General features: G+C 39.5%; 1 long non-coding RNA gene across 1 annotated transcript in view; it reads left to right on the forward strand.

The window, feature by feature from the left end:
- The window catches only part of LOC121668204, a 41,629-nt gene extending 20,632 nt beyond the window's left edge, over positions 1 to 20,997 (forward strand). The window contains exons 2-3 of the long non-coding RNA XR_006017303.1: positions 791 to 850; positions 20,655 to 20,997. This is a non-coding gene — a long non-coding RNA (uncharacterized LOC121668204). The remainder of the gene's footprint in view (positions 1 to 790; positions 851 to 20,654) is intronic.
- Positions 20,998 to 26,554: the final 5,557 nt, after the last annotated feature.

Below are 26,554 nucleotides of genomic sequence, written 5' to 3' on the forward strand. Positions count from 1 at the left end.
TTGGAGTTCCAGTCCTCATGACAGTAGAATCTAAACAAAGCTTCCTGACTTTTATGTCAAGTGATTGTAGAATTGTAGAATGGTTTGGGTTGGAGGGAACCTTGAAGATCATCTGCTTCCAACTCCCCTGCCATGGGCAGGGACACCTTCTACTAGACCAAACCCAAGGCTCCATCTAACCTGGCCTGGAACAGCTCCAGGGATGGGGGATCCACAGCTTCCCCAGGCAACCTGTGCCGGGGCCTCATCACCCTCACAGTAATGAATTTCTTCCCATTATCCCATCTAGAGCTACTCTCCTTCTGCTTAAGACCATTCCCCCTTGCCCCATCACTAAACATCCTTGTAAAAAGTCCCTCTATTTCTCTCTTGTAGGCTCCCTTTAGGTACTGGAGGTGCTCTAAGGTCTCCTTGGAGCCTTCTATTCTTCAAGATGAGCAACCTCAACTCTCTCAGCCCATCTTCATAGGAGAGGTGCTCCAGCCCTCTGATCATCTTCATTGGCCTTCCCTGGACTTGCTCCAAGAGGTCCATGTTCTTCCTGTGCTGGGATCCCAGAGCTGGATGGATTACTCCAGGAGGGTCTCACCAGAGCAGAGGGGCTGGATCAGCTCCCTTCACCTGCTGCCCACTGCTCATGTAGGGCAGTCCAGGATGCATTTATCTTTCTGGGCTGTGAGCCCACATTTCTGGGTCGTGTTGAGCTTCTCGTGAACCTTTGTCACCTTCATGAAGGCAGCAATTATCAATCTTAAAAATAATTAGTGTTTTTTGTCCTTATCAATTACAGAAACATTACTCCAGTGTCCCACCACTCTGGACAAGTGGGAAGAAAACAAGCAGCAAACAAGTAAGGCAGACAAAATTGGAAGTAATCATGAAAATATAGGGGGTTGAGGGGGTGGAAGGGAGGGAGAAAATGCTATCCTCATCTGAGCGGAAAAACTTAAAGAAACTGAGAAAGATGCTAAAGCATGACACAGCACTTACAGTCAGCAAATGTAGGTGTTGGTGCTTCTTCTATAAAAGGAGAAATTTTGGGAGCTGATCTTTGTCTCACAGAATTGTTTAGAGGGGACAAGGAAATAAAGGAAGGAAAATCAGTGCGCTGTGGCCTAAACTGAGTATATATGTTTTTCCCTAAATTAAGACAGGGAATTTTTAAATCTTTATTTCCTAATAAGGGAATGTCATGGTTTCCTGGCAAACCTGTGAAATATGAGTTTGTTAACATCAGTGATGATTTTGACAGATAGACTAAAACATTTTCTGTCGTACATTAAAGAGAAGGAAGTTTATTAAAGGAATTTTTCTTCCAACTTTTTTATTAAGTCAGAATAAATTCAGTGGGTTTTGGCAGTTTGAATAAAAAAACCCCATATACTGTGTGAATCAAACTCATGTCCTCTTTCAAACACTGGGAGCTTTTCTTTTGAAAAATATCTATATTTGTGAAGACTGAATATTTTGACATACTTTGTCTACAGAAAATGCAGAAAGCCATACAGGTATATCAACATGCCACACACATGAAATGACCATGTGTCTACTTTGGTATTTTAGTTTGAACCAGGATTGCTTTTTTGTCTCCTCTTAATGCATCTCGCATCAGAGATTTGTCTTGGAGGATGCAAACTGGATTCCTTGATGAAAGTGAACTGGCAGACACTGTCCTGGTGGCTACGTAAGGCACTCCAGCTGCTAATGAGCAATTATTCCATAAAGCCAGAGCAAAGCTGTTCTGGCATAACCCCCTCCCCAAAATTCTTACGGTGCATATGACACATGCTCAGCATCGACTGCTGCAGTCGGCAGATCTGCATTAGCAGTCTTGGTAATGGAAACAGCTTAGAAATGCCAGCACTCCATGCTCGAGTGCTGCACCAACCCGTGGAGCTAAAGTGCATTTGCCAGTCCTGGCTCTGGATGCTCAGCCTGGTCCTGTTTGGCCTCTGTGCCATGGTGAGATCACAGTGGCAGCATCGCAGGGAGATCTGGACCCACAGCCAGGGGCTGAGCTAAGATGCAGCTCCCCAGCTCCCTGGGCTGGACAACTCAGTGTCAGGCAGGTTGGGTCTATTATCCTAGTAGAGACTGCCTGTCCAGAAGTGTAGCCACAGCTGGAGACAAAAAACTGCCCCTACACTCGGAGACTCAGAGGATGAGTTATTTGGGGTTTGTTTTTTTTTACTCCTGAGAGCCCAATGTGTCAGTCTGCATGGTGTCTGTCTGACAAATTAAAGCTCTGCTCCTGCTGCTTTTCAGAAGTCACATCTGCCTTAGAAAAATTAGGATGTCTTACCTGAATGTACATTCCTATAAACTCTACTTTAAGTTCAAGTTAAACAGATAATGCTTGAGAAGCCATAAGTTACTGGTAATGTGTAAAAGGATGTCGTATCTTCTTCAAGGCAATCACAAAATTAAGGAAAAAACACAACAAGGAATACAGAGAAGGCCCCAATTTATTAGAGTAATCTTTTCTTTTTTTCACTAAAAAAAATGTCTGCCTTCTCAGGTGTAAGGCCCCATTCCAAGGGCTTTATTTTTAATGAAAAGAAACTACCTTGAAAAAACACGTAGTAGTATATAACCATACTAGACAGACAGGCAGCTTTGTTAAATGATTTTTCCCTTCATAGATTTCTCAGGCATCTTAGACCATATGTGTGAGCAATGTAGCACATACAGAAAACAATTTTATTTTGGACACAGAAGAGGTCGAACACACATCACCATATTGACATTTGCACTCACTAATAAATGTACATGTATACTCACATGCACAGCCAAATAATCTTAAGCTTCTGACTTTTGCCATTCTGGTATGTGTACAGCTATAGAAGTATCAGTATCTATATCATTTTGCCCATCTATATTTCTTTCTATGTATGATAAATAATTAGTGGTGTAGCTATAAAGCTTATGTATTTCTAGCCAATGACACCTTCAAGGTCCCTCTGCTGCCTACTGCTTGACCTTGGTTTAAAAGCACACAGAATGGAAACCTTGAAACCAAGATCAGCAGGATTCATTCTGACAGAAAACAGATGCAGCACAATGGAGAAAAATACACATTTAATTTTAATCCTTCTTTTTTTTTTAACAGCCTGACTATTACCAGTTCTTAAAAAAAATCCTAAGGTACAGACTGTCCTTCACAGAAGTATCATACATTCTAATACTCCAATTAAGTTTTGATTGGAAAACATTGTAACTGCAGTCACTAGCAATGTCTACATTATTCCTCCCTTTGGATACGGTAGCAGGGGAACACTGTGGAAGTAAGATAACAAAGGGCTGTGGCCTTAAGATGAGCCTTCTTAATGGAAGATTCCTGACTTCATCAAAATACAATAAGAGGCATTTTATTTCATAATATTTGGACAGGAAGGTTACAAGACTGCAATATAGATAGATGACACACAGTGATGTGACCTTAAAGATACTGCTTTTGTCTTACATTACTTTTCCATTTTATGTTCTGTCTCAAGCCACCTTATCTTAGGTAGGGCTTAATAGGCTTCTTGTTTTCTGAAAGGGAATGGAAACAATTATCTTTACAAAGTGAGGAACAGTACTGAGGAACAGTCACATGTCACTGGTGCAGGACCATATGAAATGGACAAACCTATGCCTGGCTCTCCAGCAGCACTTGTCCATGGGAAATGATCACTGAATGGAAGTCTGCCTGAAGTCTTCCCACTAGAATGACTGCTTGCCACTGCACTGTTTGGTGCTTTTATAGAGAAGAAAATATAAACCTTTGCTGATATTGGTTGTCAATTGGTGCTTTTATTAGGAAGAAAAGATAAAGCTTTCTGGCTATTTTTGGCAACATCACAAAAATGAAAGGGTGCTTAAATAATGAAAAAAGGCAGATCACGTATCCTGGATTGCTTAAGCTATTGGTGACCAAAGAAGGAATGTCTTAATACTGCTAAAGCATGGAAAAAAAGAATAAGACAAGCTTGTATTACAATACAAGTGTTTAAGATTGTTCTGGAACGCAGCAATACTTAAAAGAATTAACTTAGTATAATGGTAAAAAGGACTGGCATTATATTTGAATGGAAAAAGGGGGACGTCCTAAAAGGATAGAAAAAGATACTCATAATGGTTGTAGGAACAACACTGGCAGACAGTGTAAATATCCAGAGTCCATTCTTCATAAGAGTGTGTGGGTATGGTTTGTGAAGGTCTTGAAGACCTTTCTAGTGATGTGTGTAATTAAGAACCACAATGTGAATGTCTGATTTTTGGAGACGGATGAAAATTGACTACATTCCACAAATGTTTAAAGACCCATAATAACAATAAATCTTGAGCCTACTTTGACAAAGCAAAAGATGGCTAACAAATTGGAAACGTGGGAGGAAAGAATTGTTGTGACAATTGAATCTTTCTTTCTGTCATGCCACAAGACATTTCTGCAACAGAAAGGACTATTCCTTTCTTTTCCATGAGCATTAGAAAATCTAGTAATGCATGACTCAGACTTTCTCAATTTGTGAACATAGAACCATTTTTCAGTGCACATGCAGAGACTTCTAATAGTTTCATGTAGAAGATTAAAGATAAAGAATTTCTGAAATGGTGCCATTCCATAAATAATGTAAAAGCAGTAAGCAGGCTTCCAGAAGTTTCTTCATCACACATTAAGTATCACACTGTCTTCTTTTCTGTAATGGACATCTTTAGGGACCTCAAATCACCAATGTGGTCTCTTCCCAATCCCTTTTTCAATGTTTCTGTTTATCCAATTCAGTTCCAGCCTGGTGATGGTCTTAAGCCCTGTGATTAAGCCCTGAAAAAGCAGGAATTGCCTGATGTTTCAAGCTTCCTTCTGGTGTTTTCAGGCATTTCCATGCCATGACTGGTCTCACAGTTCAGCACAGAACAAACCTCTTTTTCACTTTTAATAGGAGATTTATTCTCCGTTTCTTTAGGGATCACTGCCCTCAGGTATAGCCAGAGAGTCTTTGTCATGCTGATTTAGTAAGCTCTCTTTCATCTTTGCTTCCATTTCTATGTGCACACATACTCAACGTATATTCATACCCATACCTGGATGTTTCAGAAGCTCAAAAAATTTGATTATAAAACTAAGTAAAATAGAGGAAAGGAACTGCTTTATTTATTTGGGGAATACAATTATGCATAGTTGAATAGGAGACTCTGCTGTATAACTACACACAGGTTTTTTTTTTCCTTTTCTATTTTCTTCTTTATAAAATTGAAAGTTTTTGTGGGGAAATGTGCGGATAATAATGAGAGCTCTAAGCACAAAATGTCTGATAATGACAAGAGCAATGAGAAAAGAAGCAGGATGGATAGAAGAATAAAGACACTGAAAGAAAGGCAGAAAAAAAATCCTGGAAACCTGCACACATGCTTGGGAGCATATTATTGAATCTGAACCATAAACTGTATTTATGTAATTTTATCAAGTGCACTTAATTACAAGAGTGAATGCTGGCAGAGATAGAAAATACTTCACTGAATTGTCATGCTTATATTTCTCTCTCCTTATTTCTTTTTATTGTTAAACACTTTGAATTAACTTTTAGTTAAGACTGTTTAATCTATAAAACCATAAATGCCCTATAGCATGTTTTGGAAGGCAAAATAAGCTCTTAACCTGAGAGATGAGTAAGAGGAGCCTGAGGTATTTTTATCAAAGCAGCCTAAGAAATGGTGCATTGCAGACCTCAGCTAAGACAGTGCAATTAAAGGGAAAGTCAATTGATCACAGGAAGAGAATTAAAAATATCAACATTTTCTTTGTTAATTAGACTTCTAAATTATTGTGTCAGATTCATGGTTTGGGGAAAGGTTAAAGCAAGAGATTTTGTAATGCAAGAATAAATATCTCTTGGGGAATTCATTGCTGATCTTCTGAGCAGTTTTCCACCCTTATGTTGCTGGAACAAAGCCTGGGGACCTCAGCGGCTGTTGTCACGCTGGGTAGGATGTGTCATTGCTTCTGACTGTACTAAACCACCATTAATTAGGTAGAAAGGGATGTATTTCATTCTTCAAAACAATGACATCAGTTAGAGATGATGTTTTGGGGTTTTTTACATGAACTGACCTTCACAGGTTTATCCACTTGGCAAAACCTTTGCTTTATATTTTTAGTTTTAAAAGGATTCTTTAAGCTGCTTGAGCATGAGTAGAAATTTCCCACTGGAAGCTTCTTCTGTGGTTTTTGAAGAACTATTCATGAATAGGGCAAGTGTCATTTTCTTATCTTTTGAAGTGGTGTATCTCAAGGAGTCTGGTTCAGGTTTAAATTAACCTAAAGTTCCTGTAGGCAAACACAAAGCATTGACAGTTCTATGAATAAAGAGAACTCTATAAATAAAGAGAGGGCAACTATTCATACACTCTGAAATGTATACTGATCACTGAGAAATAAGAAATGGACTTCAGAATATTGAAATACCTAGGACACATGGTCTTAATTAGATTTCTGTATCAATTTAGAGCTTAGAAGAACATCAAAAGGTTTGATTCAAAAGGAAAAAGCCAATACCTCTGATTTTCTAAGTAACAGCTGACAGTTTAATTTTACTGCCATCTTCTAGATTGTAATTTGGCAACGGTTTTTTTTTTCTATTTTAAATGAGGTTCTATAATAAATCCTACATTACACTGAAATAAATAAATTTGGCTTTGTTCAAGATCTTAGGCCAGAAATTGAAATTTTTCTATGATTTATCTTGAAATTAACATATCCAAGCTACTGTTTAAGCAATAAAACTACCTTTCCTTCCAAAATAATATGATTTATGTATTACCTGAAAATGTGGAGCAAAGCGTGAGGCTCCTGCTTATCGGCTGAGTTAAGCAGTTCAGCGAGTTCGACTTCAAGCATTTCGAAATTTTTAAGAAATGAACAAATTGAATCTACACTTCCTGGTCAATATGTATATATGGACTTGGCCATACTTTACTGACAGTGCAGGTAGCTGCCTCCCTTGTCAGTGCTCACCTCCAACCAGGTAATAGAGTGACCTGGATCTGAGAGTCCATAGTTAAACATAGCATTACATGTATTCTGCATTTACACAATAATCATAAGTCACTTTGGGCAGTCCATTTTCAGAAGGTGACTGCCTTGCTCTCCAGACTGAAATCTCTATTCTCTCAGCCTTGTGACTCATAATGCACCTTTAGTCATATTTTAACCTTCAGTATTGCACTCTCTGTCACATTTTATTGCTTAATTCATGCTGTTGAGCACAGCAACATCACACCACCAGATAAACCTCAGTGACTTCTGCATGAAAAACAACTTCACTCACCTTTTTAATGAGTTCCTTTTAATTTGAATGCTTAATATGAATGTTCCCCTTTGATATGAATGTTGCATTCATGCCCTTGACATAATTGCTCGATAACAACAACAATACTGTCTGTATACAAAAGCGTAAAAAGGGATATTTTTGCCATATTATAAAACCATGTTGGTTCACTGGGTTTCATCTCATTAGTCTTAATACCTCCTTTTTTTTTTTGAAGTTGACTGAGCTATAAAACACAATAGATTTGGGGATATTTCAGGAATGACTTGAATGCCTTTATATTCAAAGACACTTTCCCTACCATTGTGTATCTGATATGGAATTTAATGGAATAATGCTATCTGGGGAGAGGTAAAGGAACCCCCAAATGCAGTTGGTATTTCAGATGTAGCAATAATTTATTCTATGACTTTACAAACCATATGGATTTACAAACCTATATTCTATGGCAAACAAAAGGTCCTGGGCTTTTTCAAAAAAGAGAAGGTATCGAGCAATGTGATATGGAGTTGATAATCCTCACTGGTCAAACATCCCATTAATAAAAAGATAATGGGATTTTATCTGACATAATCTTCAAAGGCAATTTTTTTTCAATTTGTCTTTCAGTTGTTTTCACCCTTAGCTCAGTGTTCACCTCAAGCATAATTCCACTCAGATTTCAGAACCTGCTTGTAAGGATTTAGGGAGATTAATTGGTAAACCCCCTTTATGGGGAAGTGTATGAAGTTTATAGAAGTGAAGAGGTGATAAGCTTTACTCGTACCCTAGTGAGAGACAGTGAGAAGCTGAGTGGGATACTAGCAAACACAGACTGACCTCTGCAACTGTGGCCAATGAAAAGCATCATTAAATTCTCTGGCTTTTGCTTCATTAGTAGTTAGCACTTGCTATGGCCTCATTTTCACACCACAATAACCAGGAATGGGAACTTGGCCAAACCTCTGTAGAACTGGGCACAGTGTGGGGGCACAGACCACATCGATTCCCCTTGGGTGACCAGCCAGAGGCAGCTCCCTTAGCTGCATTTGTTTGCACTGGTGTGTCCTGCAACTCCAAGGGTGGAGATAATTTATTCCCTGCTAACTCATTCAAGTTGCATCTTAGCTTAAAGCACAGTCCCCAGCTGTTAGAGTGAAACACCAGTGGCTGACAGACACTGCTCCTTCCCTCTTGCCATGGGCTACAGCACCACTACATGCACCCAAACTGAGTTACTTATAACCTCCTTAGCAGCCCTTCAATTAACTAAAAGATTTGCAAACAGCTTTCTTAGCTTTAATCTGCTTGCTTTCATCCTTTTCCTGCTGCTTTGATGGATTGTCCAGACAGGATAAGCAAGTGGCAAGACAAATGCTTTCAGAGGTGGGAAAGTATTGAGTTCACAGTGCAGAAAATACATGTCTGACAGTGATGGAGTCTAAATTTTAATTTAGCAACTCTTATTTCTGGGAAAGAGTAAAAGGATGTCACATTTCATCCAGTCTACTGGATGTATTTAAATTAGCATTCTAACTTGGATCTGGAGTAAAATCTTGAAACTCTGCGCTCAGAGGGTGAGCGCCAAGTCTCCAGCTGGAATGGTTTCACTCTAGGGATTGTTTCCTGTCTGACCTGATGTGTGTCTGTAAACAGGCACAACATTGTGAATGTTCAAAGCTTGGACAGAGAAAGCAGTTCTTAGTGATGCTGCAAGAGAGCTCTTCTGCTGCTTAGGTCTGTTAATGTATAGCATGAATACATAGAGATACCCCAGGCTGGAGCTGCTTCTATCAAAGGCAGACTTTGGTAGCACAAATAAAATCCTAAAGTGAAGGGAAAAGTCAAGATTCCTGCATGGGGAAAGCAAATCTGCTTTGCTTTCCACATTTGGAACCAGCAGCATTGCTACCAGTGGGACAGAAGGACCTGTGCTCTTTTCTAGCTGCGTCCGAAGACAGCGCATAGGCACCACCAAAAAGTTCATCGGTAGTGCCAAAAGTAGTTCCTATTTTCTTGCTAACCTTGGAAGACTCCTTCATGAAATCTGAGCTAATTCTGGGCTGCATTTTTTTATTTTTTAATTTTTTAAATTTATCATCGATCAAAATAATGTAAAGAAATGTACAGCAGAAACTACAAAATATCAGCTTCCTCTGAGTATGTTTAATGAGGCAAATGGTTACTCTGTGCAAGAAATTTATTTTCATGCATCCTGAGAAGGTGGTAGCAAAGTCAGCCTGCATGTCTTGAGCCATCAAGGAAGACTCTGCAAAGTACGTCCAGTTCCTCTTTAGACCCACAAGATCTGAGTGCTCAGCACCTTTCTGAAATCTAGAGGGGATTGTGCAGCAGACTTCTGGTGATTAAATAAAAATATGTAAAGTAACTCTAAAATGCTTTCCAAAATCTGCTTTTACAGACTTAATATTCAAGGCTGAAAATAACTTCGTTTTTTAAAACCTGAAATTCATTAAGACAGTAAATAGTAAAACAAACACTACACATTAAATGAGGATATAAAAAATGTTGTTTTATTCAAAGTTTCACCTTAGAGAAAAGCAACAATCTCCTCAAATCACACAGGACTTGCAAGTACTGGAAAATATAATAAGAGAGAACTTGAGAAAATCATGCAGATATACTGTTTCACCATATTTACCCCTAATTGGAAAAAGGAAGGTAAAAATGAAGAGTCCTGTTTCCTCTTCCTATGTTAAATGAAGAGAGATGACAAATAATATTGAACTGGATCATAAATAATACTCTCTGTAATCTTAAAAATATCCACTACAATGCCATGAGACATTTTAGCTCTAATAAACAATTATTTGGAAATATAAACTTATTTTCTTTTAGTTCTATGGGATTTTCTAAAAATGAAAGTATTTTTGATATTATTTAATACAGTCCAGAGAAAAGTTATTCTTTCTTAATAGAAGTTTCAGGGGACTTAAAGCTATCAAAATACTAATCTTTCATATGATGCATCATTAGCAGAACTAAAAATTCTCGTATTTTACAAGGTTTTGGAGCACAGCTCTAGAATACCCAGAGCACACCTCCCAGTAGCAGAAATTAAGCAGCTGGTTGCATGGTTTTGGATAGATCCCATCTCTATTATTCAAAAGCTTGCTTGTTGGAATAGAAATTTCACCCTTTCTGGTGAAGTGGGTAACACTCATTTCCAGCCCATACTTATATTGTTTGCTGGATCAAGACTGTCCCTGTGGTTCTTGATTTTCAGCAAAAGATTATATTTCAGAGGCACATGGAGAATCAGTGAAATAGTACTGACTTTGTAGCAGCTATATTTATTTAAAAAAAAATGCTGCTAAATTATTTTGTGATCTTTGGAAAAAAAAAAATCAAAAACTTTCCCCAGGAGCCTTTTTCTTGGTAGCCCCAAGTGCTGTGATTTGAAATAGGGCTTCAATAATGTTCTCAGTACAGAAAATTCTGAGTATTCCACTGGATATTAATAAAAGAACTAGAAGATTCCTGTTAAACAATGAGATTTTTAAAGATACAAAAAGAATTCAGGCCCTGTTTATGAGGCTGAGGAGAAACTTGTGAAGGAAAATGCTTAGTATGCAACTGTCTTTTTATAGTTGGAATAATCTCCTGACTCTTAAATAATTTCTTGCGTATCACCTTGTGCATGACAGAGGAGAGAGGAAGGAGAGGGAACTAGCTGATTCCTTCCTTTCTCTAGAACTGTCTCACTGCATAATCCTAAAACAAACTAAGATGCAAGGGACCTCTGAAGAGTACCTGGTCCAGGCTCCTGTATAAAGCAGACTGATTGTGATGTTATTTTATTCTTATGTTATTTTATAACACTATAATACTATATATGTTATTTTATAATATTATGATATGTTATTATTATGTTTTTTATGGTTATGTTGTTATGTTATATGTTATAGTATTATCTTGATGTTATTTTATTTATTTATGATTTCGATGCCCAGGCCTTGTCCAGCCACCATGTCCCTGGGCACCTGGCTACCAGCAGCACCAGAGAAGGGGGTGACTACTTGGCCCCTCCTAACCACATCCCCAGGCTGTGTCTGAAGAGGACTCTCAGAAAATTTACATCCCCTTGCCTCAAAGGATCAGAGAAGTTTGAGTCCACTTCTCTCTGCCTATCAGCTCCATATAGGATATTTCCCCTGCCTCTCTGGCCATGTGAAAGAGATTTGGAGCTCCCCCTCCTCTTCCTATCCAACACAGGGAGGATCCTGTCCTGCCATTGCACACAGACACATTCCTGCAAGCTTAGGTGGCACAGTTTGAAGAGGTAAAAATTGCAATCTCCAAGGCAGTCGTGTCAGCAGGACACCCCAGGGAGTTACACTTCTACTGCCAAAAATGCATTTTAAAAATATAGCTTCCTTTCCTCAAAATTCATGGCTTTACTGTGCTGCTTTTCTAACAAAAACAAGCCACAGGCCTACCAATATAACTGCAACTGCCTTCTGCCAGGGAAAGCAGACCCTAAAATAGCTTCTTGAAGATAAACAATACAATTTCTTCTACAAAAATAATGCCTACACCAAAAATTATACCCATATAACTGTACAGATGGAGCGGTAAGATTCCTCAAGATTGATCCTTCCCTGCAATTTCAAGTCTGGCTGCCTGAAGTTAGATCTCTCAATCTATTTTCTGGCACGTAGACAGGCAATCAGATTTTCATGAGTGCTCAGCACTCGTCAGATTCCCGGGAAACAGTTTACTTTTTAGTCACTAATGCCACTTCTAGAAACACTGAAAGACAGACAAATCTGAGTCAAAGGGTTTCCTCCAACAATTTACAAATTGTAATTTTTTTTTCTGGTCATCTTGCCTAAAAATAGAACGAATGCTACTGATTTAATGAATTTGAATGCCCTAAATTAAAAAAAAAAAACCACCCTTTTTTTAACAGCATCTCGCATTCTGACTTCAGAATGCCTCTGGGCATGGTACAAGCATGGGAAATGGTACAAGCAAAATGATATTCCTACCCCATGTGACATATGATTCCTCCAAGGGAAGAAAGTCGAGACCACAGATAACACATTCTCTCTTTCTAATTTTTATAGACGTTATTTAGCACTGCATGCAACTTTTTGCCCAAGTACTTATAAAGGTCTTCAACAAACTTTAAGGCAGAATGCTTCAAAATGAAAGATACCATTACCAGGGTTAGGTAATGGAGAAGAAAATAACAACTACAGAAGAAGAAAAGTGGGATTTATGGATTGTTTGTTGTTAATTAACTAGAATACATGTGTGCACACTCTCTCAGGAAGCACAGACCAGGAAGAGCAGTGGTGTGGGATTTGCTGCCTTCTGGTTTCTTTCCTGGGGGGCACCAGTCTGATCAGGATATCTGCTTGGGAAGGGAAGCCCAGACTGTTTTCTGAGAGGAGCAGTGGGTGATTGATATGGTTGGGATCACCAATTTGCTCTTCACTTGCTAATGTGACAATGTTAATACCCATTGCCCTTCATTTAGAATTTCTGGCACTGTCACAGCCTAGTCCTGATAAAATATGAAACAGTGCATTGTAGACTGTTACTGCACAGAGATTTTTGGTATGGCACATCCATATCTTTTTATGTCGTTTTACTTGCTGATATTTGAACACAATGAAGAAGTCTGCCTGCTTGCTCTAGTTAGCATTTGTAGTAGGGGTTTTTTAAAGTCATTTTTGACCTTGGTAATGTTGTTTAGTGTCCTTGAGCTTAGCTTTAATCTTAAATAAAAGCACAAGAAATGCTATGTTTTCAAAGACACAGCTGAAAAGCCATTGACAACAAATATTTGCAATATTTTTATTCCACTTTACTAAACTCTTCTACTTGTTAAGAGCTCTGATTCAACCAAGTTAACAAGGTTATCAGATGATATGTCTATTGTCTTGTTATGACTTCCTTGGCTGAGCTCCTGCAGCAAACAATGCAGGAGTGATGCTTTGTTCGAACAGCAGGATGGAGGGAGCAGGGAGGAGGGAGCGGGGTGGGGATGGGGGTCAGGGAGCTGCCAAGGCCTCTGCAGCAGCCAGAGCTCCACCTGAGGTCAGGATTAATCAGTCTGGCTCCGGGGCTCCAGGCAGCCCCTGAGGGTCCGTGACAGCCCAGGACTCACCTCTGGGAATCTGCAAAACATCCTCGCACAATAGCAGGGATGCAAGCAAGCAGGACACTGAAGGCATGAGTTATTCAAGATGACACATGCCAAAGACCTCGGAAGAGAGGTAATTAAAAGCATTTTAAGGGATTAAATCTATGCATTAGCTTAAAAATACATTTCCACTCCCCTCAACCTATGCCAGAGTGCCCAAGTTATAACTGTTTAAATTACCTGTAAAAAGGCAAGATCATTTCATGCTCCCTTTTCTACTCTTCTGTATAAATGCCAGGTGCATTCAGCTTTCCCCTAAGCACTGTCATAAATTTGCTGTCTCCCTGCTGGCATAATTAATATATGCAACTGTTGCTATCTAAAGAACAGAGGGTGCCAGGGCAACAGCTGCACAGCTGGAGGACTCTCATTAGCATCACGCCAGTTGGCTGACAATTCTAATCACTTTTGTACTGTCATGATACTTTGAGAAGCAGAAAAAATATTAGTTCCTTCTACAGTATCAGCTGGTAAAATGGAAGTAACCTCATGTGGCTACTGCAGGATTTACAGCATAGTTCAGTATTCAATTTTTTTCTGGAATGGTATACGTGGTACATAAGACACTATGGAACACTTTAATGGCCTTTTCCCTTCTTCTTCTGGCTCCCAGCAACTTTCAAGCAGGTAATGTTACTGTTTATGCTCCTTCCAATGACTAGTGATTAGCTGAAGACACCAGTAGATCCCTTGAAATATTTTAGAGGTTTTATTTAACACCTGTAAAGACTAAAATCTGAGGTGTTTCTTTGAAATTTTGATGACTGAATGATACGAAAACTCACTCTGCTTAGTTCTCCACTGACAATTAAGTTGTGGCCAGCATCCTGCCTCTGAACAGGATGGTTCAAAAATTGTATTCAAACCTGATCTCGGCTATAACATACCGAAGTTACTGCTGCCCCTATGAAAACCTTGTGCTGGCCAGGGCCAACAGCACCATAACTCAAACTGTGTGTGAGTTTTCCAGCAGTGTTTTAGCAGGTGTGAGTACAGTGCCAGTGAGTACAGTGCCAGGCCTCCAGCAGTGTTTTAGCAGGTGTGAGTACAGTGCCAGGCCCCAGCATCTTCTCCCCTAAAGGTGTGTGCCTTCAGCCGTGTCTCCAGCACTGTGCCCTCCACCTGCCTCCCCTGTTCCTCCTCCTCCTGTGGCTGCCACTTGCCCTTGCAGTACCTGCCCAGCCCCACATGCTCTTCAGCACCTCTTGTCACTTTCTTATACATGTGCTGATTGCCCCTAAGTTGCCAGTATGTTTCTTCACTGTCCTCATTTTCTAAACGGTCTCTAAGCCTTTTTTAAATGCTTTTTCCAGGGGATGCTGCTTCAGTTTCAGCTTGTGGCTGCTGAAGTCTTTGCATGCACTGTGTATTCCTCACCTTTTTAATTCAACTGTGCCTCAAACCCCATTCAGTCTTTCATGTCACTGTAGCTCTTGGCTTCACTTAGGAGAAAACCCCAATCCAACCCAACAATAACCCCCTGATGTTTTATTTCAGTGGGGTGCCTTCAGAAGGATGTAACCTGGCAGGGACAGGGAGTGTGGAACAGCCCTGCTGCCTGCAGCACTCTGCGTGTGCCAGTGAACCTCAGAGCTGCTGTCACAGAATTCAAACTCACAACCACCAAGAGATTTGCCAGAATAAAACACTCAATTGCCTTCAAAGCTAGGGGCAGACTGGGGTACTCATTACCCTTTATGCTCCTCTGTTGTGTGGCAATGTTGGAGGCCAAAGGTGGAGAGAAGCCAAGAGAAAGGATGGTGGATTCCTGCCCATTCCCTGCTCTCCCCTCACCTGAGAAAGAGGCAGCTGCTCTGAAACTGTTCGCGTCCTTATCCAGGTGTGCCCCTTGTTAGGACAAAATCTTCTCCACTCAGTAAAAGCCTACTGTAAAATGCTAATGAGGGCACTTCCAGACTGCTTTTTTTTTGGGTAGCAAAAGAAGTGTGTGTGTGTGGCATGGAAAAGAACAGATTTATAATTTCAAAAAAAACCTTGGCTCCAGACAAAGATTTGCTGTGTCACATTCATTTCAGGCCACTGTAGTGAGGTATTTAACTGAGGATGTTTGATGTTGCTTGCTTCCTAGAACTTCAAAATCAGTTTTACTTTCAGGTCAAATACAAACAGGGCGTGCACTGTTCATTACAACAAAGCATATGTTACTGGAATTCATACAGAGTCAAATGTGACTATTTCAAAGGCAAATGTCAGAGCATCCAGAAGGTTTTTGTCTGTATTTTTCTTCTAAATGCTGGTTTTCATCAGAACTTCACTCTTGACAATTTTCTTTGTGCTAGTAAAGTTTCAGTGAATAGAGCTGAAAACAACTCTCATGGGGACTCCACTAAAATGTCTTATCCCTATAGGAGCAGGTAACCAGGTCCAGTCTTTGTGGTTCAGGAAACAGTGATCTACACAAAGGGCACCAGATGCCTCTGCAGAGCCTTTGAGTCTCCAGATCCTTTGAGAATCTTATTTTCAAAACACTGCTGTGAAAGAAACATTTCAGTAACAGAGACACAGGTGACTAATCCACCACTGAGGTGTACAATGACACCTCAGTCTTCTGGGTTCCACAGGCTGAAACCCCTCTTGAAGAATTGTACTTGTAACCTTTCAAATCAAACACTGTGACATCCCCTACAACAGCTGAGACATATCCCCTCACCATCCCTTGCCTCTCCTCCATCCCCCACCAAAAAAAAAAAACCAAACAAAAAGCCAACCCAAAACCCCAAAGGACAAAAAAACCCAAACCCAAACTCTACAAAACAGAGAGAAAGAGAGGGAGAATGAGAGAAAAGACCATGTTTTGCATACAGAACTCCTGGATAGCACCCGACCATCAAAAATGTTCTTGGGACAACAGTGGAGGACAAATTCAGTGTGAGTCAGGAATGCTATATTGTGAAAAAGGCATACTAGAAATTAGGATGCATAAAAAGCACTACTGTTTTTAAGGCTTGTCAGACTGTTCCATCTTTACTCAGCATAATGGAGACTTGGCTGTATCCAACTCTGGACACTGTGCTCAAAGTATAGAAAGTGTGCACAGAAGGGTAATAGGATGATCAGAATGATTCTTACACTCCTGGTATGGAAAAACACATCAGGTGTGTGTATTACTCTCCATTCTGTAAACAACAAGTCATTAACTTAAATATTCATAAAAAAAGGATGAAAAGACTGGATGGAGAAATGTGTACCAATAAAGCAAATTGGTTTTGGAAATCAAGGGAATTCTATCCATGTAGCATTTTAAGAGCAAGATAGACACAGCTCTGGTAGAAATGATATATACAGTTTTGGTTTCCTCAGGCAGAAGAGGAAATCTGTGTAATTCCCATTCTGCATAAGAGTTTACTCAACAAACTTCCAGGCGAAAGAGAACAAGTCATGTTTTGTGAAGTCTGCTTCACATGCTCAGCTGAAAGGGAGGCAGCTGGGCCTTTGCTGAAGGGAGTTTTCAGATTTCAACTAGACACTGTCCAGCCTAGGGTCTTTTTTAGCATACCCTCAAGTAGCTTCTATGTTCCTGTGAATAAGTATTTGTGAAAGCTCGTAGGTTCAGGTTTCTCAGAGGTGAGTTGAAAGCAAGCAGGAATTTTGGAGGTATGAACTTTGGATGTGGTTACTTAGCAGAATTTTGGTTTCCCTGCATCCTTTAGAGAAAAGGCTTTCTTGGAAAGGTCATGGGCAAGAAGGAAGACCCAGGGAACTACAGGATCAGCCTGACCTCAGTCCCTGGGGTACCAATATTTTGGAAGTCAATTCCAGCCACATGAACCAAGAAGGTGGATTTGCTAAGAGCAGATTATGCCTGACCTGATTTATCTGAGGGGCCTACTGACAGCGTGGATGAGGAGTGGATGTTTATCTTGCCTTTAGCAAAACCTTTGTCAGGGGCTCCTGGAGTATCCTTAAACTGGTGAGTTATGGATTGGATGGTGAGTTACAAATTGTCTGGGCTGTTGGGCTAAACCAGGGATAATCAGCAGTACAAAGTCCAACCAGCAGCAGGGTAGTAGCTGGTGGTCCCTTCTAACCCAGAGAGCCCTATGCAAAACCCTGGACTGGAGTTTCCTTAGACAACATACTTAACACAGTGGGTTGTTTTGTAGATCAGGATGACTAAAGGACAGTTATAGCTATGTAATCCTTCTAGTTGAATGAAAACTAAATTTAAATGAAAACTAAGTGACCAGGCTATTGGGGATTAAGATGTTTTCCAGTGTTGAGACCGTGGTCTTGTAGTGTAAGTGAGCAGGGAATGTACAGTAAATCCTGGTGGGACATCAATCTTACTGGCAGCTCACCCTCCTATCTGCTTCCTAGCTGTTCTTCTGGGAGGTATGAGAAGAGAGAAAAGATCTCTTTGACAGCAGATGCTTTCCTTTGATGTTTGGTTAGGTGTCCTTGAATTTCTTAGCCTTTTCTCTCCTGGCAGCACGTTGGTGTGCATCCTGTTTTTCAGGAGGCAGTACATGCCTGCTAAATGTCAATCTCTCCCCTGCTTTCCTTCCATTATGGAACCAGGAAGGCAATGCATGAGTCTATAATTTATTTAACACTATTACATAAGTTTCACAACAAAGTCTGGCAGACTTGTCACAGCTAAAATACCATTCTTCAGGATTCAGCAATGATAAAGTGTATCTTGTACTAGAAAGAAATTTTAATTTGAATCACAAATTCTTTTGTGTCTGATTTATCAGCAGTATGTAGTGTGGTAGGGGTATTGGGAGTGAATCACTTCCCAGTCCAAGCTGTAAAATACTACTGGCCTATTGAAATTATATATAGAATACCCTTTGGGCATTTTAAGTTACTGCTAAAATTTCAATGGACAATTCCAAAGCATGCAATATTCTTAAGATGAGCTGGTGCTTCATTTGAAGTTCATGTCTATCAGCCAGAAGGCACAAGGCTTTGAATATAAAAATTATTTTAAAATAATCTTTTTAAAAAAGTTTTGGAAGGATGACAACTGAATCATTTGTGGTTGGACATAGACATCATGCCATAACCCAATCAGAGAGGTAACATCTTCATCAACGTACTATAGAGCTCAACATCTCAACTGGGATAACCAAACCTTTATAACTCAAGACATGCAGGACTTATAAACTGATTAGGACTAATCTAACAGGTGAGATCTCAGCTCCTGACATGTCTTAATTCAAAACTCAAAGCAGAGGAAAAAATAACCATCCTTCATGACACTAGAGTTTGGTACATTTTTTAAAATTTTCCAGCATAATTTCCTAGCAAAACATAGCTTTTGCGAGTTTGTCTGTTATTCCTCTTTAAACATTTTTTAAATTCCAGTAACAGCGATAGACATGTCATGGCCTCAGAGATGTGTTTATGTCTATGGCCCACATATGTTATCATTCCAAGCTATTATTTCTCATTGGTTTCATGCAGGATGGGCTTCCTGGGCCAAGAAATGCAAGACCAGAATTTCCATGAGACATGACATTTCAAAACCACCCCCAACAAGCCCCACATGCTATTCTGTAAGACTCTCAGCCTATTTTTATGTATTTCATGCACACACACAAAAATTTTAGTTGTTTCTCAGTGTTCAGTGAAATCTCAAATACAAGATTTAGTCATTATTGTTCCTGGTTTTAGAACAGAGCTACTGTTGGGATTAGATACCAATAAATATAATAATTAAACACTATAAAAAATTCTGCAAAACTCTGGGTAATATCTCTGTTGTCAGACCTCCCCTTCTAATTTCTCTCTTTTCTACTTAAAGTGTAATCTTTGCAAGAATGGAACTCTCTCAAAATGCATTTTTGTAAAACCCTTGCCAGCTTGGTCCTCTGGGCATGAAAATAATAAGGAAAAAACTCTAGTAATAATATTTTTTCAGACTATTATGTGGGAAAAACCACAAATCCCTTATATGTGTAGGATTAATGTTCTGTTAGACTCACAGCTCTATCTCGTGTATGCCCGACTCTCTTGAGTAACGTGTTTGCTCTACTGAGCATAAGTAGACTTCTGTAAAATATACAAAACAGAAATCTTAATTTAAATTTCAGGAAAAAAAAGTTCTTATTCCAGCCATTACTCTCCCATCTTATTACAATTCAAGTCCTCAGGAAAGCCAAAATAAATCTAGGTAGTCCAGATTGGTTTGCATAGTGCTATTACAAAATATAAAAAATGTAGAAAAGAAGAAAATTAAGGAGAAAATAATTAATGACTAGTATCCCTTAGAAATGAAAGTGATTTAATGAACATTTTTAAACTCCTTAAGTAATTACCCATAAAAGAGGTGTGCCTTTTGGGAGAATTATAAATTTTAATTGTAGCAGTGTGATAGGTTTGACCCAATCACCTTGTGGTGTTTTGTTTTGTTTTTGGTTTTTAGAAATAAATTGCTCTTAGCCTGCAAACTCGTTGGGATTAGATCTCTCTTGCAGTCCAGTGTTTGCAGAGCCTAGCAATAGGCAGTAAAAATAATCATAACTTAGCCTAATTTATGCAGTTATAAATAAGGGTGGTTGATGGGTCTTCCTGTCCCAGAAACATTTTCCTTACCAGTGCTGATTTGAAGCATTTTTGGCATTTTGTTATTACTTTTTTTCTGGTTTCCTTGTGAGTCATTTGCCTGGGAAAGATTTCTTGAGGGGATTTGGCAGCAGGCTTGACTGCTGGGCTTTATGAATGACTTCTTTTTCTCATCAGGGATATAAAGGAACAGGGCAATGCTATTTCATGTCATGTCAGTCTTGTGGGACCAGAGCTTGGAAGTGCAATATTCAGGTGAGCTTCCATGGCAAGTTAAGAAATGAAAAACCTGTGTTCTTTCACTCTCTCAAGTGCTTAAGATAAAAGTTCTCTAACTTTGTGCAAGGTACTGAGAAATTTTTGGCAGTTATGATGAATTAGACATAGTACCCACGTACGACTTCTGACATTGGCTCTTTTTCTCTGGAATTTGACAAGCTGAACCAACTCAAACTTGTTTAACTTAATCCCTTTCGCCTCCCATGGAAATCTTTAACATGCTTCAATGTAGTTGTGGATTTGAAGGTCTTTCCTGCAGCCTTCTGGAAAAGTCTGTGAAGTCACCCCCTGATTTCAAGGTATATACAACAGAAACAAGAAAGAAAGAACCCAAGAACCAAGGAGGAAGCACATTTTTATATCTGTCTCCTTCCTTGCAGCACACCAAGGCACAGGGTGGAGGATCTGGGCACGTTCCAAAAGGTGCTGAACACAGCCGTGACGTCACTGCGTGAGTGGGATGCGTTTTTCTGAGATAACACTCTGTGGGTCATGCCACACTGCTGCAGCCTCCAAGACATGTGTTGTCCCCTCTGTGATACACTCTGTAATGTCCTATCTTGTCCTTTCTCACCCTGATTGCTGTGCTGGCCAATACAGGCAGGTGGGAGGATAAGTGTATAGTTAGATAGCAACATAGTGTACTTGCTAATTTTTCAGTGTGCTCAGTCCTTCTCTGGTGATGGAAATATGGCGATGAATTAAAGTTTTTGGTTTGGTTGGGTTTGTGGTTTTTTTATTTCTTTTCCTTTGTCTTTTGCTCGTCTACTTACGTCTTTTTACTGAAAGATATAGTCAAAGGCAGATCTGAAACTCCTTCCCTTTTTCCAAGGTCCAACAGACCTGAATTTTGTGCATGTTAAAAATCAAAGCTGTACCTAAGAATGATAAACAATTCAAATTTTCCAAATAATACAATAAAGAAAGTTTTTAAGCTGGAACAGTGCACACTACTGACATTGGAAAGGTTGGAGTTGGGGTGAGACAAGCTGATTTATGCTACCTGAGAACCTTGATCCCAAGCTGAAACCAGATTGTGACTGATACTACTTGGCTATGTACACCACAAGTTTCTTTAGTTTCTTGTCTGTCTTTAAACTGAAGTCCAACAGTGATTTTGTGGGCTGCAAAGAAATCCCAAGTCTTACAATTCCATCCTGAAAGACGCTGAAGAGAGAACACACAAATTATTGGTGTTCTTCACATCAGTAGTAACACATCTTTTAGCAGGTTAATGGCAGCTTCTGAGTGTCTTAGTACTGGAAGAGAAATGACACTGAAGTTAGATTGTCTTTCCTTTCCTTTTTAAAAAAAAAAAAAACAAAATATTTGTTTATTCACCTTGAAAGTCCTTCAGAATAACATTTGCATTTGTTTAAACTGTGAGCAAAATGTAAAAGGTTAAGGCACTATTAGCCCATTCTACCACTTATGCTCAGATTTTCAGTTTTCATTATCTCCTGCTTCTTACAAGATTAACCAGAAAAGAATTAATTAGAATACCAAAGCTGAATAGATAACAGTGTTAATCCAGTGATTTTTTGTTTGCTCTGCTTCATAATTTTTATTCATCTTAAGAACTGACAAAAATTCATACAGATACAAATGTTTAAGGCACTGAGCTAGCCTGTGATTTGGAGGCTCATTCAGTTGCTTGATTTGAAAGACACTTCTATGACCTGAGGCTCTTGTAAAATGAAAATAATAGCACTCTGTAGCTCACAGAATGTTGTAAGAGTTAATACATAAATATTTTGAGATGCTTCAGATGGATAGGGATTAGCTGGGTAATAAACGTAAACCAGCAGGTGAATTTATTTCTAAGAAGTAAATTAACTCTTTTAAAAGCACTGAGGGGACTACTTCAGGAAACCTCAGTTTTACAGTTTTAAGTTCTTGTAAAGAAATTTGGAGCAAAAATTACATAAAACCACAACAGTTATAAGTTTTCAAACCTGCGGAAAAATAACCTCTTTTTTTCCCCTTGTTCATATAAAATGTGAAAGAGGGTTTTATTGCAATGTAAAAATAATTCTCAAGATTTTCAAGGTGCTTAATACAATTTCAGATTTCTCAAGCAAGTTTTTCTGTAACACCACAAGTAATTTAAAATGTATTTAGACTCATGTCCAGATACACCCTAGGTCAGATGAATCTGAAGATTGGAATACAAAGGTCAGCTTATTTGTTCCTTCAAGCATTAAACAACAAAGTTTGGAAGATCACAGGAGACTAACAAACAGCAGATTGCATAAAACTTAGAGCTCAGTGCAGAAGCATAAAACAAATGCCACATTATACTGAAGAATCACAATTTGTTTTAGAGACAATTTCATTTGAAGGAGTCATACTTGTTATATACTTGTAACTGATTCAGTAATGGCCTCAGCATATTTGTCAGGGGGAAAAAAATAATAAGCTTGTTTTCATGGTATCTAGGTGAACAAGGTCGAACTGAAGCATGGAATAAGATAATACCAATCCTAGTGTAAATATGAGAATGCTTTAGAGGCCAGTCAAAATACTGTGATGACTTTTCCAAAATGCACCTCTCCTATAGGAGGCTTGAATGGTATTTCTCTGCTGTCTTCAGGAGTATGTGTTTTCCATAAGAAACCCCAAAAATTGTCCATAATAAAATGAAAATGTTGTACTTCCAAGAATAATCAATATTTATGGTTTCAACAATCAAACCTTGCTGTTCTTTCTTGTAAAGGAGAAGTGCTGGTTTCTTTCAAGCCCTTTGAATTCTTTACTAAGCAATGCAGCTGATGATAGAGTAGCAGAATGTGCCTACTCTTGCTAACAAGGGAAATAAGTAAGGAGATGGTGTTTCCTAAAATTTACTATTGAGTACTGCTGTCTCTTAGGATGGAAGAGAAACTGCAAAGTAAGGCAGGACACAGCTCTCCCCATCCTCACCAATGTGCTGGCTCAGTCCACAGCCAGCTTCAGCTGAAGGTCCAGCGCTTTGCTCTGTAACATGACTAATATGAGCTTATAACATATCATGGTGAAAAGATAGACTTTTTGGGTCATGGCACTCATTTAATTCTCCAAATTATTAAGATGAATAGTTACGGTAATTGCCATCTCAGCTATGGCAATTGCAGATGCTGTCCTTTGTATGTTGGAGCTTTTAAAAATCTAAATCATTTACTTCAAGTATGTGGTGACCAGTGAACATACACTACAAGGAACAGAGTAAGACAAGTCCCCAGTACCACAAGGACCACTTCATGTTAGGGAGACCAGAAAGGTTTCTCCCAGGACGCAGTGTTCTGTTATGTTAATCTATCCCAGTTTGGATTCCCCGGTTGGCTGGCAGCCTCTACCCCTTGTCACTCCCCCAGAGATTCCCCATTGGTCCCCGTTCCCTGGTCCCACCTTTTCCCCACCCCCAGATAAAACTGTGAGTTTTGGGATCGTGTTTGTATTTGCCTCTGCAGCCTTCGGCAGTGTAGCAGCAATAAATGCTCCTGGCAGAACGCACCCAAATGCCCTTCTCGGCTCTTTGCTGCCGACTCCAATACTGAACCCACCCGTGCATCTGTGGGGGCACGTGGGACCCCACGGAGCTGGGCAGGGACAGTATTACAAGTACATTCTATTTTGGGTTTATTACCTTCTGTTTTCATAAAGGGACCTCTTGTCCTTCAAAGCAGGAGGGCTTGGTTGGCCTCCTCTGTTTTTCTCATTCTGTTGTATAACTGGCCCATACCTTTTTAAAAAAATTAATCTTTTAAATCTTCTTTTAAATGGGGAAACATGCCCCCTTCATTTCTGTTCATCATTCCATAGTGTCCTGGGTTGCAATGTATTCTATTACCATCCTCATGAGCTGTTGAAATCAGGTGGGACAGTGTTTCCTTGCCTCCTCCCCCCAGACTATCTTTCTGTTAATGGCCCATCATTGTCCTGCTGCATGACTCAGAGATAACTCCCTCTGGACCATTTTCTGTTAATGAGCCTAATCAATGCCTGCCTCATGACTCATTACCCCATTGTGAGATGCTCCACCCAGAGGGAGGAACCAAGCATTCCGTCCTGGATATAATCTGAGATTTTGAACAGCAGAGAGAACCCTTTCCATTGGATTTCCAGAGGACAGGAGCTACACAGCCACCACTGGACCTTCTGAGGAACAGCAGACCCTTTTTCTACAGGATCACTGCTTCCAGAGGACTGCAGCCACCATTCTACCAGACTGCTACCACCACCCTGCCTAACAGAGACTCAGGTTGTATCTTGACTCTGTCAGTTTGAACCAGTGTTTTCTTTTAGTTTTTTTCCTTTTCTTTAATTTCCCCATTAAATTGTTACTCTGACTTGGTGCCTCCCACTGGTTTGTTTTCAAACTAGTACACATAGTGTCACATTTTAATTTTTTTTTTTAGCTTGGTTTCCTAAGGCTTGCATGTGGACTCACCTTCTTTGTAGATGCCTATATACCCTCATATGTTAATTTATAATGATATTCAATTCATTGACCAATTTTATCTAAATTTGTCAAGGGACAGAATCTCAAAGATGATTAGTTTCCTATAAATAACTTTTGAAGAAGTGTTAAGAGAAGATAGCAATGTGACCTCACCTTAGCAGACACCAGAGAATTCACAGCTGAAAGGGCCTGAGGGTGTTTCTGGGAAAAGTCTCCTTCAGAGGAGGTCTGATGCCCACTGGCAGACAGCTGCCAGGACATAATGGGAGTACCTGTTTTAATGAGTGGCTTAACGGAGAAAAGAGGAGAAATTGAGGAGCTTCCAGCATGTACTGGAAAAGTACTTGCATTTTCCCTCTTCTTCACTATAAATAGCTTTTGGAATTTTGTGCAGTAAGGGGCAAAACCCACTATGATCCTGTTCCTTGTGAGTTCCTTCAATCTTACATGATGACCCAGCTGTACCAGCCCCACAGGGCCAACCTCCTTGTGTGGAGCAGAAAGTAAGCCCAGAGCAGCTCTCAGGGCACTGGCTGCAGCCCAGCACAGGGATGATGTGAGGAATTCACAGCCCTGCAGTCACCCTTGTTGTTGTTCCTGCTGCTGGGTGTGCTCCGTGTTAGTGCTGGAATCAGGAACCTGCTCACAGTCACAAAAACCCCACAATGGCAGTGGGGGCAATGTCAGGGAGCAGGAGCACTGAGCTGTGAGATCAGGCTCTGGTTTGGTGTGTGTTAGGAGGTGTTAAACCCTAGAAATGGGCACTACCTCATAAGCATATATTTATTTTAGATCAACAAGGTCACATTTTCGTTTTCACACTCAATATATCCTACTCTGTTAATCCTGTAATAATGATATTAATTCTATTTTGAGTGTTCAGGAGAGTAAACAGTGTTTGAATTGGAAATTTATATTGTTCAACTCCAGCCAAACTGGAAATAGTAGGGGAGGTCAAAGAGGATGATAATGGTCTCTGTGTTGCTTATATGCATCCTTAGGGAATATTTTGCACTTTTTTTTCTTTTCACCTATAGTCTGTTATTACCACTACTATGAAATTTCAGTGTAGGGAATATGCTTGATCATTCCTAGTACTGCTAAATGCTTCTTCGTGTTAATCTCCTACAAGAGATGACTCCAGTGAAAAATAATTCAAGGACAGGGCCTGTGAAACTGAATAATCCTCTCTAATGTGAGCAGTGTCAAGGAAGAGAATTTTCCTCATGGCTGACAATTCAAGTACTATTTGCTTTGTATTAAAAGAAATTATTTTTTTTGCTTGCTCTCCTTCATACAAAACCAGTTCTAACTGCATGTGCTGTCTGATAAGCAACTTGATGCTTATTGAGAGAGACTGATCCCCACCATACCAGCTGATCAGAGTGAAGAAGATTCCAGTTTCATATAATAGGGGAAAAAAAGTTGCCTATTTCCCCTTGAACACACAAACTGCTTTCACCTTTGCAGTCACTAATACTCATAAGGTGATGTTATCAGTTACTAAGGTAACATGGATCAAGAAACATATTTTCTTATCTTTCAAGGCCAGAAGGTTTTATCATAGTTAGGAGACAATGTTACATTAACCTAAACTTTCTGCTGCAACAGAAAACAATCTGAATTGTGCTTGGAATGTTTACTATTAGTTATACAAAACAATACAGCTTTAATTCTAATGATAGCAGTTGTGATAAAAACTTCTAGCATGCAGTGTATTTAAAACTATTCCACCCATTTGGATATATATTTATAACTGACTTCTATTTAACATCAAACATCCTTTAAAAATATATAATTCTCATGTTTGTTCAATTCCTATAGTGCAAAATTTGCCAG

This window comes from Corvus kubaryi, unplaced genomic scaffold, assembly GCF_017639235.1.
Source record: "Corvus kubaryi isolate FWS band 111438036 unplaced genomic scaffold, C.kubaryi_AGA036_p1.0 133, whole genome shotgun sequence".
Taxonomy (NCBI): Eukaryota; Metazoa; Chordata; class Aves; order Passeriformes; family Corvidae; genus Corvus; species Corvus kubaryi.